Here is a 16399-nt window from a genome sequence, read left to right on the forward strand (position 1 = left end):
ATGCTAAGCAGGTGCTCATGATGCAAACGGAGACGCCTTTTGCTGCCCTACTGGATTATAAAACTTAGTATCGGATCTTAAATATTCATCTTTCCCTTCAGATAAGGTAATTGCCATCCTTCTTTGGAAATTAACTTTCCATCTACTTCCTGGATATATTTTTTTTCTTATTTTTGAACCACACACCTTTTAATTATTAAAGGCATCTCTAGCCATATTTTTTCTGATCTCTCTCTTTCTAACCCTTGGTTTCGCTCCGTTCCCGGGGGTGTGAGCGGGCTGCTGACGCCGCCGATGGCAGAGAGCGGGGAGGAGGACTCGCTCCACATTTCATTCAGCTGCTAGAAACGTGCAAGCTGCTCAGTGTGACAGATGAGCTGTGTGAGCTGAAGCAACTTGTTCCGCCTGTCAGGCTCCGAGAGCCCAGAGCAGCGAGATCCGATGGCGACGACACCGCCAGCGCAAAACTGGGTCAAACATACGGTCACTTTAAAACGGGATGGCAGCCGCTCTTTCTACTTGAGGAATTTGATTCAGTGACACTAAAAGCTGTTAGATACCATTAGCTTTATACCCAGGTTCAAAATGAAACTGGTTCTTTGACAGTGTTTGAGGAATCCTCTCGCGAGCCCGACTTTGCCATTAAAGTTCGTGGGAATCACCAACTGTCAAATAATGTAACTATTGCCCAGAGCAACTGGGTACTTTATGGTCAGAACACTCTCCCTTTTGCACCAGGGAATCTGTGCCTTTGGAGTGATATTTCCACTATGACCTTCGTGGATTAAATGGATTAAAATCCTCAGAGAATTTTAAAGAAGAAATATTATACAGATACGCAATTTTATTTTAATTGCAGAAAGAAAACTGAAAGATACCTGAACTCATGCCTAGACCTATTATTTTGTTTAAATCATCTCATACCAAAAAAAAGTTTATTTTTAGTTGAATAAAAGAGTTATTAAATGAATGTTAGAAAACATATAAAGATAAATGAAAAGTAATATTTAATAAACTATTCCAATCATTTCTCTAAATCTTGGAAGATTCACTAGCACTCTATTGTGATGACAAAATACCCCACGCAATTACTACTGGCATGTACAGTTCAAAGATTAAATAACTGTGTTCTACAGATCACACTGCTAGATAAGATTTGGAAAAGCAGATATTGAGATGAAAATAGTTCTGGTCTTATTCTGACATTTGATGATCAAAATCAGTATGAAATGACATGCACACCTATTTTTATAACAGAATTACACTATATATTTTTATATATATATATATGTGTATATATATATATATATGTATGTATGTATGTTTCAGCATAGGTAACTTTTGTCCAAAAGTACTAGAAATGTAAAAGCTAGGAATGTAAAAGCAAACAGCAAGAGTGTGAGACATCCAGAAGTAATTTCCTTCTCAATATTTAGCAATTTGTGCTGACAGTCTGAGTCAAGCTCAAATCATGGACTCCGGCCAAGCGCAAATTCCAGCCTATTTGATTCCACTGTTGAATTTAGATATTTTGATACAGCACATGCAAGACATTTTATATATTTCAGGTTTTGATGTATACATTTTTCTGGTTTATGTTACATACTTGCCTTTCCAGTTCAACACAGAAATTTTCAGGAAAAATATTTTCAAGAAAACCTTCTCACGGAGCCGTTCAGTTAAGAAGATACATATTTTTATGCAGTTAAAAACTTATATAATTCTTAAAAATAACTGTTTACTTGCTTTGATTTCTAAATGTCTTTGATCTCATTCATTAATATTCATCCATCTTCTGATGTTGCACTAATGAGAATCTTACGCACTTATGAGAAGTTATTTAAACAATGTTATCAATTTTTCTCTGATTTATGTTTTTCATCAACACTGACAATACTTAATTCTTTGTATTCTCCAGTTTTTTCTCCAAACTTCCTCAAGACCTAGTCTGCATTCTCCAAAACAAAGTGGAACTCAAAAATGCATAACTAATTCAGTCAATTATGAGCATAGAACCCTAAATGGATAACAACACAAACACATAATACATATGGACAGAATGAATAATGCTCATCCTTTACTTCCACGTTTCACATACATTATGTATGTTTATGATGGAACATCTCTGAAGCAAAGAAGGAAGAACACAGCCACAACCTTTCAGCTTCAAGAACTCAGAGGCACAGAAGCAGCAGTGCTGTTGTGAGCAGACAATCCCAGCCACTGTTTCACCCCACAGGTGCACACACGACACGCACGAACAGCAAGGCTCTGGTATCCTTTGTATTTCAGAAAACAGCAGTTGTGCTCCTATTTAGTTTTCACTGTTTGCACTCCATATCCATGAGAAGCTGAAAGTAATTGTCCCAGCACACCTGCATTACACACACAGCAGGAATTAGAAGCACCCAAGGGAACTGATGTGACCTTACAGGCGGAGATAATCCACCACGTCAACACACAGATTAAATACAATATATTAAAATTATTTCCTTTTCAGATAAAATTACCCCAAATTGAAACCATTAGAGGATTCTATCTAGGAATTAACTCTTACACTGCAAGAGAAATACCCATTATAAGCTTCCTAATGGCAATACAATAAATGTGCAAAGGCAGCAAAGCACATAATTACACAGTGCCCACTGCAGCATAAACACAACCATCCCCCACACTGCCACACCAAAGCCATCGCTCTGGTCTCAGTACCAAATAATAACAAAAAAGTTCAAGGACAAATTATTCCTAATTCTAGGATTCCCAGTGTGTCTCACAGGACGCTTAGTAGATAATACCTTGGAATCCACTACCAACCCCCCACTTTAAGAGACTTGCTTTCATGTATCAAAGATCTTCACTGGTAGCAATGTTTTATTTTGTGTAAAGCCTTGAACATTAATATGAATTTGGTTCCATATTACAGCCCAATTCTGGAAGAAAATTTTAAACTAATTTTAGAAGCTTTAAGAAGCATCCAAAGTATTTATTTAAGCCAGAATTCGATTACATGCAACATCAGGTGTTATATCACTCTCAAAAGTGTTATTAATCTTCCTCTGAAGAACAACATTTTCACACTCTACCTTTTCCCCCTGTCTATTCTTCTCTATTCTCCTGAATTTAGATACTGATACTTGGTTTTTAATTCTGATTCTCAAACTCACTGCTCAGAAATGTGCCATTGTAGCATAAGGCATATTGAGATTTTATCCCAGCTAACCAAATCTTCTGAAAACAAGCCACACATCAGAATTAATATGACATAAAAAATGTTAATATCACAATATTAGAAGGCAATTTTTTTTCCTGACACCTGGGAAAATTAAAACCAGGATAAAACATTACTTAACAGAAATTTTTCGAAGTAAGTCAAGTACATACAATAATTCTACATGATTTATGTTATCAAACATACTCTAAGTTGTACTTCAAATATCCTAAAGTTTCCAAATTTCAAAAAGCTTTTTATTTTTCTGAAATCACACTGTCAAGGCCTAACAGCTACTGCTTCAGTTGAAGCACTAGGAAGGATATGTCTCACAACAGGTATAAACACTAAAGCTATTTAATGGACTAGGATTCCAACAGCAAAACTGATGAAAAGCTGACAGAGAAATATTTCTCATTGAAAACACTTAGGTAAAGAGAAATGACAGTGCCTGCTACAAACAATAATGAATCAGTGGAGGGAAGCTTACAAATTACACTAATTAGGAAGAAGCAGACAAGAAAAAAAAGAGCTTCAAAGCAGTGGCAGCATCTTGGCAAACCTCCCAAAGGAAATGCACCCAGTCTAAGCCTCCCCATGTCCCTCAAAGTACACACCCAGCAGTCACCTGTTTGCCTTATGAAATTAGAGTCAACCAGCCTGGCCAAATACCCAATTCACTAAAGCAATTTCTTAAACTAAAAAGAAATCTGTGTGACCAATCTGTTGCTACTCATACCCAAGCTTAGTTATGTCCATACAAACCAAAGCAACTACAGATTAAATATACCCCGATTCAATCTTTGGCAAGGAAGGGGAGTGTTCTACTTAGAAAGGCATCTATTACCTACCACTGAAAGCACCACAACTGCCTTGATGAGATTTATATTCTTTTACACATAAAAAGAGACTCAGAGCAATTTTCTAACCTTTCATATAACTCCAAAATATGTCCATCCTTTCAGTAAAATGTGCACTAAAACACAGTTTTGTTAAGCTACAGTACTACGTTCATTCCATCAGCATGTTCTGCCTCATTCAGATTTCATCTCCTGTAGTCAGAAAAGAAAATGTCAGAATGCTTTTGACATAAAAACCTGATTGGGTTAAACAGCTCAAGACTTTCCAAGGGAATGTAAACTGAAAATGATGGTCATGTTTTAGTGAAAAATCATCATTATTATTGTTTTGCTACAAGTTATCATTAAATAACTCAACAGAAATATTTCAGCCATTCTAGAGACAGAAGTGGAACGTATGGGGGTTTATATAACAGCCTTTTCAGGACAAAAATTAGGCTCCTTACAATGCAGTTTCTTTTGTATTTAATAGAATCCCGCTTCCTCACTAATTGTCACCGGTTCTCTGACTGAAAACTGCAATTAGTTATGCTTCAGGACACACACTTGAATTCTTTTGTGTTTATTTTAGTCAACCTGAACATTAATAAGCAGGATTGTTATGACTTTGAAAGGAAATGCACCACCACGCCTATTTTATTACACCATTTGTGGCCACAGACAGTTACCTACTGTGTATCCTTTAAACATATCATTCTAGTTAAGAAAAAAGTTAGTCTACCAGATGAATTAAAGATGCCAAGAAAACAAAACCCAAATAAGAATACTATTTAATTCGGGCAAACAGTACTTAAATTTTTCAGATCATACAAAATACGAAAAAAATTAAAAACATTACTAATACTGCCTTATTTTCAAATGGACCTCATAGTTACAAACAAGTTTCACTAGATAAATAAAACAGACAGCAAAAAGAAAATAACACAGGAAAATAATTTTCATTAGTTCAAATGACACTAACCAGGGCTACCTGCAGTAAAAACCTAACTTCTTTAAATTCCAAAATGAATCTCCTCTCCTGACCTTTATAGAGCTCAAGATGCATACGTACACAGAATAAACAAAATAATTTGAAAGCAAACTCACTGAGTGCACCTGACCTTTGAAACAGCACAGATAATTTTAATCAGATTTGCACAGTGTTAGTCTGTCTCAGGTTCCATGTAGCAACAAAGATGACAAAACTATACTTAAGGGGAAAAAAAGACAACATTTTACCAAAATAAAACCATCTTTAAATATTTTTTTAAATAACCCTAAGAGTCTCAGGTTCAGGAAAGATTCCTCTGAAATTCTACTCCCTCAATATCCTGCTAAGCTGCACAATTCAGTTCTAGGAGAAAAGCCCTTTCTGCCAGTTATGCAGTTTCTGTCTCAGCTAAGTTGAAGAGCTGACATCTGAAAGAAAAAAAAGTAATTTACACAACCATTTTAAAAATCAGGTTTTGTAGGAGTGGCCTACAGTTGCATCCTTGATCACCCAGCATAGAGTAGGCTGCTTAAAGACTCTCAGATACATTGATTATGTAAGATTTTTCAGACGTAACAAATAAAAAATATCATGATCTGCAGCATAAATAACCTGACAAGCAGTGCTGACTAGTAAAAACTCCCCAGTTACAAGGAACAGAAGTACTCCAAAATATTCACAAATGAGCCCTCACTGAAACCAGCTGACAGCACCTTCCTTGCTGGAAGGGCAGATGCTGCAAAAGGAGTTACAAACCATTTATCAGCCACCAAAGCTGATCATTGCTTGCAACATTTGGAAAAACAAAGAAAAAAGCCTTATAACTTATGCAAGCTCCAAAACAGGTCAATGCCAGTGGCTGTATTACTTATGCCTCCTGAAATGGGAAGAATTAGCAAGGGGAGCTGAAAGCCCTGTTTAGATTCCGAATGTGCAACCTCCACGTTGCCGAAAGCCAAGACGAGCTGAGGTGGGATCATGGACAAGGCAGTTTCCAGAGCAGCATTCCTTCATCCCTGGGTCACTGACTCATTCCCTGAACTCGCTGTAGGCCAGCCAACCCTTTTAGATTATGGCAACAGTCACATCCTTCTTCTGCCACGCTGTGTTGGACTTTTTCTCTCTCCTCTGCTCACAGAGAATTGTAGAGCTTGTCAACAAGCCCCAGCTATCTGGTATCCTCATCTTTTCCTATTAAGGAGTTTAATTTATTCAGCTTATCGGGAAGGTTGAGAAGGGAGCTGATCACTGGGTACAGTGTGTGAGTGCAGAGCAGCCTGACCTTGCATGCACAGTCCCACAGGCCCTGGCCCTTGGCAGGGACTCACACCTGGTACAACAGGGGTTTTCTTACAACACTGGCAAATATTATGGGTAATTGCATCATTCAGTCCCAACACACAACACAGAACTAGAGAGGATGTGGGTCTTATCATAAACACAAAACACTCCATAAATAATGTAGAATGATATCTTTTCTAATGCTGCCTTCATATTCATAGTTTCAATATACGAAGAATGTTCACATACATGATCAAAAACTAACATTACACTAAAAAATAAAGGAAAAAACAACTGTCAATCACAGAGTAAACATTCTTTCTACTTCCATATTTTCTTTCCTAATTTTAAAACAATTGTCTGCATCTTTAGGCACAAAAAAAACTTTAAAAAAAACTTATTTCCTAAGCAAGTAATTTTCATTTATTTGACTACTCCTATAAAAAGTATCTATACTAAAATGCACTGTTTTGTCCAGCCTTCAAGTACCTCAAATTGTATCCTAAGAGTCTTTGCACTGTGTTGCTTAAACATCCAACCACCACTAACTCTTTCCTGATCTAAATCATGCAACCACTTGTATCCTCTTATATAACAACTGAAAGAAAAAAAAACAAAATCCTGATTTTTGTTACAACATTGCAGACAAGTAACTATTCCCCACAACTATTTACAATCCAGACTGAAAAGCTTAATTGCCACAGTCCCACTGCCAAGAACACTCTTCTAATTCAGCACTTAGCAGGACAACTTACAATAAATAAATTTATAATAACTCCTTATCTAAATAATATTAATATTTCTTTATAGCTATTATAGAAATAATAATATTTGTAGTTTTTAATAAGCAAATGACACCAGTCTGTAACGATAACTGAACCAAAGGTATTAGTTGATAATAGTTCACAGCAACACACAAAGAGGCACAATTGTTCACCAAACAGTAACACCACTGCAGTTTAAATACAACTTCTAGAAAGGCCTGTAGGACAATGGAGGCTGAAGTCCAGGGTCAGAACATTTTCTATTGAAATACTGGGTAGATTATTAGCTCTTCATTTGAGATGTGCTCATCTGCATTTTGGGTTTTTTCCACAAATATGTCAAGTTAACCATGTTTTAAACAAGACTATGCATTTTCTTCAGCAAAACATCTGCCTCGTCAAGAATAAGACTGAAGAGACTCATAAAGCTCAGATTTAGGCAAGCTCCCTTCTGTCCTTCCCCCAGCTCCTTCTAATACTGAATGTTTTAAAGCCAAATTCCAACTGAAAACTTTCTGCAGTGAACAAATTTCTGCTATTCTGAAATAGGATTCATCACAACCATATAATTCTTAAATATTTAATAACACAACACACGCTAAGAAGAGACTGAAAGCCTGAAATCATTAGGAGATGTCCCAGCACAGGAAATAAAAAGGAGACACAGACTTCTCTGCAAGTGTAATTTCAAAGTCCTTTCACAGAGGGATCTAAAGACTGTCAGCTTGGTTGATCTGCTACTGTATATTAAATAAGCCTGTAATGAAGCTACTGGTTTTGATTCATTGAAATGCCAAAAAGGTCATGGACAACGTATATAAAATTAATGATTTTTTTTTTTTTTGGAAGGGGAATATCAAGAAGGTAGTAAGTCAGGTAAAGCATCAAAACAGGCAAAATACTGACAACAGAAAACAACAAAATCCAGCACCACTTCATTTTACTGATCATTTAGAAAAATAATAATGCATTAATGCCATTTAAAATCTATTTACAAATCCAAAGCCACTATGAAATACTTCCTATCCATTCAGGGAATCATTATATTGTTTTTACTAACAGAACACTGATGCCAGATACAAGCTGAATGCAAATTTGAGCCTTTTATGTTACCTAGTGCTTTCTAACAGTCCTTCATTATCTCTTAGTTCTCAGTTAAAACTTGTGCACAAGTCCAGCAAAACAGTTTAGAAAGTACTTAATTTTCAGTATTTGCATAATAACCCTGACTGGGACAATAACATGAATCCTTATTGCCAAACATCAGCACTATGCCAATTTAAAGCCTTATTCTTTAACATTTCAGAAATAATTCTGGAAAACAAATTAAATGACATATAAAAACTACTCCAAAAAGTCAGTGGGCAATGACTTCTAAACAACAAAACACCTGCCAAGGCCAATACCTACCAGAGCCATCAGATTTTTAGGAACTTAACACCTTGCTAAATCTCTGCAAATGCTAATGCTAAAAAACATTTATGTTCAGAAGAATTAATAGAAATGTTTTTGACTATTCATGCAGTAAGTCACAGCACCATTTTGATAAAGTAACAGGCAGCACTGCAGTGCCAATACAGAAAATCTGTACTTTGGAGTATCTAGAGATGTGAAGCTGACAAATGCAGCTGATTTTGGGTGCATTACAATGCAAATCTGATGAGTTACACTGGGAATATTCAATATTGCAGTGCAAATCAATGAGAGGAAAAGCACACATTCTCAATAAAATAGGAAGGTTTATTTACACCACAATTAGATCGTTTTCTTTAGCGTTGTCTCAAAGGTTAAAACCAGCTCTTTTGCCAAGACCTGTTTACAATTTTTCAGGTTTACTGCAAGAATAGTCACACCACTTCTAAATAGAGCAGGCCTTTAGAAGTACTTTATAAATTTGAAAAAATCTACTGTAATTTTACATGTTTGAGAATTTGCATTTGTTTTGAAGGATCAGATTTCGCACGACCCAAACCTCTCGACTATCCAGGGATACTCTTGTTTCTCATGGCACAAAGGAATATAACCCAAAGGAAATACAGTATTTCCCAAAGGAAATACAGTTTACAGCATACCTGGGTTTTTAACATAGGAAAACCACATATTAGCCATCTGTTATGTGAGATCTGCCCAAAGTCCTACATTTTGCCCATCTATTGACTGTTGACCATTAGAATATGCCTGACCTTTCCAAGTTCCTTCTAAGACACAGAAAGCAATAATTACCAGGGGCTTATGGCCATGATAATCTATTTGATTTTCAGCAAATACCAATGTTTAATTCTGCTGTGGAGTTGCATGTTGATAATTATTCTAAGTGAATCCTACACTTTGGGTTCTTTTTTTAATGTGACAGGATTGTGGTTTTCTGAGCAGCTTCAGTAAGAATGAAGGAAACTGTTACTCCTCTGGAGAAGACAATACTACCAAAGGCATTACTGCTCAAAAGCTTTCACTTAGGTAAAGACAACTCAGTATTCTGAATCTCTACAACACAGCCATCTTTTCTGTGCTGTGTTATGTATAAAGCAAGAATAAACTGTAATCCAGGGATTGCTGCCTTAAGAGTGGCACCAGGGCCAGCAAACATACACCACTATTTATACAGCTACTTGTAGTCCCAAGCTCGTCCCTTTTTTCACAGGAGTCAGTGCTCTAATCTACTTTTACCTCGAGTATTTTTAAATATTCATTCTGTACACCTTGGGCTTCATTACAAATATTTGCAAGGAAAACATGTCACTTGAAAGGTACAATGGAACACTACCTTGCCTGTCTTCTGCTCCAGGGAAGTTGAAACTGGAAACTTAAACAGAGCAACTGGCAGGAGCAAGCTGAAGTAATCCAAGATCTGGAAAAGCAAATAAGAGTGGAAAGGTCCAGTATCAGCAGCTGATTTTAACAACCATAAAGTATTAACAAAGGAAAACTGAGTTTGCAAATAGTATTAGCTGGTTTGCCTATTCTTTATTAAAACCTGCTTTTTTTTTTGAACTCTACTTGGTCTGTGACACCACTCTACATGTAAGAACTAAGACAGGAGGAAAAAGAAACTTCTAATCACTTGCAGTAAAAAGGAGTCTGGTCAACAAAGCTCTTCCTTATAAATGTCAATAATGCACTGTCCACAATTATAATTAGATTGCTGCAAGATGTGCCTCCAGAACACTGGTTTACCTTTATTTGAATTGCTGTGCTTGTCAAGCTCTTTTCAACACCACCTTAGCCTAAAGTTTAACTAAAGAATTAAGGATGATTCCCTAATGTTCCTTTTGCCAATCAAAGCAAAATCTCTGGCTGAGTATAAATAGCAATTCCATTGAAATGCAGCTAACGAATCACCTGATTACTGTCCAGATCCTTGAAATCCAGCACAGTGATATGCACTCGTGAGGGAATATCAACGTAATAGCAAAAGATGAACATAATTAAAGCTGAGTATCCATGAAAACAAGCATGAAGTTTGCAACATTTATCTCCTGTACCTCGCCTGAAACCAGAGGAAACAAGTAAAATAGAAAATAGACCATTAATACATTGTGCTGTGTAGCTCGAGGACCTCTTATGTTAATGGTTTCAACTTCTGAGGGTGGAGTTGTATTTTTCAAAATAATGAAGTCCAAGGCACTCAAACCCAGTCTTTTCTTCATTGTTACCTCAACCATCTGCAGGAACCTTTCTGAACACCTGCTCCTCTCTGCAGGTAACCTCGGCCTCTCTCTCTGACACATCTCCCTGAGGGACCACAGTCTCTTCAACCTCCATTTAGGGTCCTTTTATGGGATGGGATTCCCCTCACGATCTAAGCACCAGGAGAGGAGAGCTCTTTGTAACAACTCTCCAATCTGTTCCTTGTAGGAATACAGTTAACATACTGTCTTGACATTTAAGGAAGGGGAGGAGGAATTAGTCTTAATTAAGGGCTTCTGCAGAAACTCTTAACAGCTGAGTCACTGATTGGCTTCTGAGAGAACGAGCAACATTTACTTGCACAGTCACCACCAAGACTGAATCAACACAGAAAGGGAGGGGTTAGTCACAAAAAGGACTAGATCCAGCTTAAAGATACAACAAAAGAAAGCACATGAATCATGTTCAACTAACCCGGGTTTCATTTTCACTAGTAAAGCTTTCTAAATGCTGATTATGAAGCTGCTTCTCATACAACCCAATTTTATCCTTCGTATGTGTGCTCATTATTACATGAAGAGGTAACTACTTCACAACAAAAACTTACAAACACTCCAAAGCGAAAGGTTTCCAATTCTGACATCGGGTATTCACGATGGATACTCAGAATTACCCTGTAGCTTTAGGGATAATCGTATTTCCTTCATATAAACTCAAGCACCCAAAAGAACCCAGCACATATTTTAGCACCAAATAAAACAAAACCAGATTTGGTTAGGTTTTAGGCCTTAAAAAAAATAAATAAATTAAAAAAAAATCAAAAGAAAACCAGAACAAGCAAACAAAAAAATCCAATTACATACACATTTTAACTCTGCACTTGGAAAACATGAGTTATAAACTACAAGGATGCACAAAGAACACATTGTGCCAAACACATCTAACAGTTTTATTTGATAAATTACTGGTATAGTAGAGAAAGACAAGAAGAATGAACATAATTTATTAAGACCTTCTTTAAAGCGTCCATTTTCCCCTAGAGCTTATGGAAATAGCAAAGCAACAAAAACATGTAGCCCTGCAAGAATAATTTAAATGTAAGTGAAGAAGCCACAGGAAGGCAAACAAGACATTTAAGGTATTATTTTAAAAAGGAGAAAATATGGATTATACTGCCCAAGTGAAGTTTCACTTAGAACTAATTAATCTTAATGTACAAAATAAAACATTGCCTACACAGCAACAAAATATTTGGAAATAATCAATTTGCATTTTGCAATCAGTCTCATGTTAGAATCTGAGCTACAGAAGTCAACAACAGCTTTCTTGCAGGCTTAATATATCAACATTTGGGCCACTGTAGTAAACATGACCAATTTGTCTGAAGCTTTTTATACACACACTAATGACATTCTATACATAAATCAGATGACACAGTTGAAAAGTGACAGTATTTTTAACTCTTGCAGAAATAGACAAAATTATAAATACATGAAATAATATAAATAAATGTAATTGACATAAATGAAGCTGCAGATACTGGAGAAGAAAGAATGACTGACATATATAAAACTGAATAATTCAATTTACTGCAAATTCACAAAAGGATTCATGTGACAGACAACAAAATGAATATGAGAGGATTATACATTGTAACTACAAAAAGGCAAATCCTATAAAGTACACACACAGTTGTAATATGCATGACAAGTGGATAATCTCATGCTCAACATTAAGTTACGTGAGTTGACCCAAGCCATTGTTTTCCATAGCATCTCTATATCCTCCAGTTTTCCCAACATGTAAAAATATTAAGTAAGTCACTAGCAAAGCCAATGGAAAATGCAAACATACAATTCAAAGGCTGTCAAACTAAAATATTTGACTATTACTACAGGCTTTCTGTAACACACTCTTCTCATTGCACTCAGACTGAGACATAAACCATAACAAAGGTAACAAATTATAAGAAATTGAAAAAAAGCCTGAAAAATGGACTCAAATAAAAAAAGTTTAATAAATAAATTAAAAAAGCACGAGAATTCCTTTTCCACACACAGAATGTAACTTTTAAAGGCAGGAATTGTACTCTGCTGTCATTCAAAGATTTAAAACTACTCAGAATGTCTAAAAATGCATTTGAAGGGAAATGTGAAAGCTGGTTATGAAATCGGGGGGCCTGCTATTTATTGGAGATAAGAGACATCTTGTCCTGAGGAAAAAGGAAAAACATTTAGCGGCACTTTTCCATTAGACATTTCAGTGATTCAATTTAAAACTAAGATCTTAGCACACGCTCTGGAATGTCTTACTTGAATCATCAACATTTGAAAACTAAATACTCAGAAAGCTGCAAACTGCTTACAATTGACATATTGTGTGCACATATTCTTTGAACTGAACTTTGCATATTCCTGTTTTTAAGTGTCAAATCATTAACGATTTTTAATGACATTAAAGCCCACAAAAATAATTTGAGCCTAAGCTGTGTTTCCTGTCTCAAAAGCAACTTTCACCTGAGCATCGCTGAGCTCACATTTTAGGTTTCAGCCTAGAATCAAGAATAAGTGGACTTTTTTTTTGGGGGGGTGGAGGGCGAGGGCAGGTGTTTTTTAGTTCTTTAGTTCTGGAATTTACTAATTTCTTAATGACTTATGAAAGATCTGCGATATGAATCTGTTCCTTGAACACGTGGTATCCCTGGGAAAACACAGCTCCCTCTGCCCTGCCTATGGCGTTCTCACCCAGCCCACCCACGTTCCGCTCAAATCCTTTAGGAACTGCTATGAGAGCACCTGATCCATCACTTGGGACAAAGCGCGTAAAGCACCAAGAACGATTTTAAGCGTTAGTGCCTTACACATTAAACATAACTCTGCGATCCAAACGTAGGCTGGTCATTGCAATGACTGCCTTGGTTTTGCTGGGATTTGCTGCAGTACACTGTATTTCTGGATTTGCTGTATTTCTGCCCAGCCCGAGGGTCCCTGCCCGCACACCGAGCGAGAGCAGGCGGGCAAGCGGTCCCACCAAATAAAACACTTAAATTAGTGCGAAACGTTCCCGTGGGGCGGTTCAATACCCAAACGGGAGGGAGGGGAGGATGGAGGGGCAGCGAGGCGACCCCGGACCCGCCCGGGGCGGCGGGCGCGGAGGGCACAGGGAGCGGCACGGCCGCAGGGAGCGGGGGCAGCGCAGGCACAGCGCTCCGCTCCCGGCTCTCCTCAGCACCCGCTCCTCCCGCCGGGAAGCTCGGCAGAGACGGGAGGGAAGGGGAGGGAGAAAGGAGCAAAATGGAGACTTACGCTCCCGCAGTGACGCGCATGCGCAGCGCCGCCTATGGCAGCGCGGGGCGGGCGGTGCTCCCTCGTCCCGCCCGCCCTTCCCAGCCCTCACCAGCTTTCAGCCTCCCTCAGTCGCCCCCCTGGCACGGGCAGGGCGGTGCTGCCGGCCGGGAGTGTCCCGCCGTGAGGGGAGCGGCTCCTTGGCCACGGTGGCCGACCCTCCGGTGACAGCCCTCCCTCCACGGGCAAGGTACAGCTGGGGAGCGGAGGAGGAGCACACCCGGGGCTGTGCCGTGGTCGGCAGGGAGAAGTCACAAATTGAGCCTCACAGATTGGGTGGACTTGGCATCGCAAGAGGTCACAGGATTACAAATAGGGAAAGTAATGTCGCGGTGTGCGTCCCGTGCTTGTGCTGCTGCCCAGGTGTCTGGTTTGGGCCACACTGGAGGCGAGAGTTGTAACATTCCCGATAGTTTTACTTTCCTCTGACGTGGCTTTAATTTTTGGTTCCGTGCAGCGCCAGTGAGACTCCCCCGCCCCGTGCCGGGTGCGGGCAGCGCTGAGGACCCCGTTGATCTCCCTGGCACAGACAGGGGTGTTGGAGCTCCTCAGTTCGGTATCGGACTCAAACAGGGCGCTCTGAAGCAGCGGCTCCTTCCAGAGCAGCACATCCAGCACCGTCATCAGCTTCTGCCTTCGAGTATTTCTCCGTCCACCGCTTTCCTAAAGGAAAAAAAGCATAGTTAGTACCTTGCTTTTGCTAGGTTGGACTGAGCTTTTGTAGTGAAGACAAGGTCTTACAGAAGAAAGCCAGGTTTCTAATGGGCCTTTGGTGTGTAGAGAGTTCATTTTCAGCCGGGTACCCAAGAATGCTCTCTTAAATAGCTACTTTTATGTATATCCACTGTAGAGGAATTAAGTTGCTGAACATTACTTTTATTCCAGTGCTTCAGGCAATCAGAGATGCTGGGCTCAAGCCCAAACCTTGAACTTTATTTTATATTCTAAAGAAAATTAGTATGAAAGACAGGTTTGATGTATTTGCTGGAGCTGATACCATTAAGAAGTGATGCAAGGCTCTTTTACTGCTGTATGAATGAGTACTGCCACAAATAATGACCAACAGTGCAAGTGTCATAACTTATCCTGTACACACATATTGAAGACATTGTTGTCACCAACTCATGAATGTGGTATCAAGTATCATTATTACTTAATGCCAACAGAGAGCCAAGACTGCCTTTTTATGCCACTGCTGTGAGTAATGCCTAGGTATCTGTACTCCCATACAGCAAAGTCCCCAGCCTAATCCCAAAAATCACTCCATGCTGAAGTGACAGAATCAATTCTCCCTGCTGTTACACATTTTGTCAGCCCTTTGTGACACTGCACAGCGACAGGTCCCTTGAGACTGTTATCTGCAAAGCTCCCCCAGATATGTCCCTTTTACGGTCCATACACCTGTCTTCTAGGATTATGCAACTGAGAATCCAGCAGTGGCTGCTCTTCCTATATCCACTTGATCCTGAGAAACATACTGAGCACTCATTTTGTTTACAGAAGCAAACACAGTGTGTACAATTCCCATATCTAGTGAAGTATTTTGCCATCAAAGGGTCACCTTATTTCTCAATTATTATCTTCTGCAGTTACACCCTGAATGGCAGACGGACCTTCACCTCAAGTTACCAAGTCACTGCAAATGCTAATTTCGGTGTAATAATTTTTCGCTCTCTTTATGTTCCTGAAGTCCTAGCATGAAGTCCTGGTGGTTTTAACGACACTACAGTTGCCCATTGGTTTTATTACCTTGCACTGATTTGGTAATTTTCCTGATGTCTTATTGAACTCACTGAACTGAGTTAATAAATAACAGTGCAGCAGGCAACTGCCAGTGACTGTTTCCCAAAACTGACTCCATTTGTCATAAGGAACATGAAAACAGTAAAGTCTGTATCTTGGTTTCAACAGCCTAATCTGCCCATCACACCCTGATGAAAATACACTCATGTGTCCTTTTATGTGTGTTATCCCTTGTTTACTCAGTACTTTAAACTACTATACAAAAGCGTTGCCTCTTTTGAGGTTGGCGGGCAAAGATAAGAATTTAAGACTGTTTTGTTATTCCAGGGCCACGCTCGTGATTCCATGAAAACAAACACTGTACTGGAGTATATGCTGGAAAAGTAGGGATTTCAGTAAAGCAGTACATCAGAAAATCTGCTTAAATATGTCAGAAAGTTTTAAAACCAGCCAGAAAAAAACCAAACAAAGAACCAAAAAAAAAGAAAAAAAAAACAAACCATGAACCCTGACTGTTATTCAACAGTGTTGAAAACTGCAAATTCTAATCTCTTTGAATAGCTCTAGACATAATTCTCCACTTCTAACTTTGCAACCCCTGT

The 16399-nt window shown here is 38.6% G+C and overlaps 1 protein-coding gene and 1 long non-coding RNA gene across 2 annotated transcripts in view; one reads left to right on the top strand and one right to left on the bottom strand.

Annotated features, from left to right (window-relative positions):
- Positions 1-14039, bottom strand: part of FHIT (fragile histidine triad diadenosine triphosphatase) — a 546368-nt gene extending 532329 nt beyond the window's left edge. The window contains exons 1-2 of the mRNA XM_027723035.2: positions 14016-14039; positions 9848-9931 (exon numbers count right to left, since the gene is read on the bottom strand). The gene's annotated coding sequence lies outside the window, so the exon portion shown is untranslated. The remainder of the gene's footprint in view (positions 1-9847; positions 9932-14015) is intronic.
- A 96-nt stretch (positions 14040-14135) lies between these two features.
- Positions 14136-15179, top strand: LOC120322733. Its single transcript, XR_005562605.1, has 2 exons — positions 14136-14244; positions 14512-15179. It is a non-coding gene; the product is annotated as an uncharacterized LOC120322733 (long non-coding RNA).
- The last annotated feature ends 1220 nt before the right edge of the window (positions 15180-16399 follow it).

Source organism: Pipra filicauda, unplaced genomic scaffold, assembly GCF_003945595.2.
Source record: "Pipra filicauda isolate LSUMZ 115617 unplaced genomic scaffold, ASM394559v2 scaffold148_size1903560_pilon, whole genome shotgun sequence".
NCBI classification, from domain to species: Eukaryota; Metazoa; Chordata; class Aves; order Passeriformes; family Pipridae; genus Pipra; species Pipra filicauda.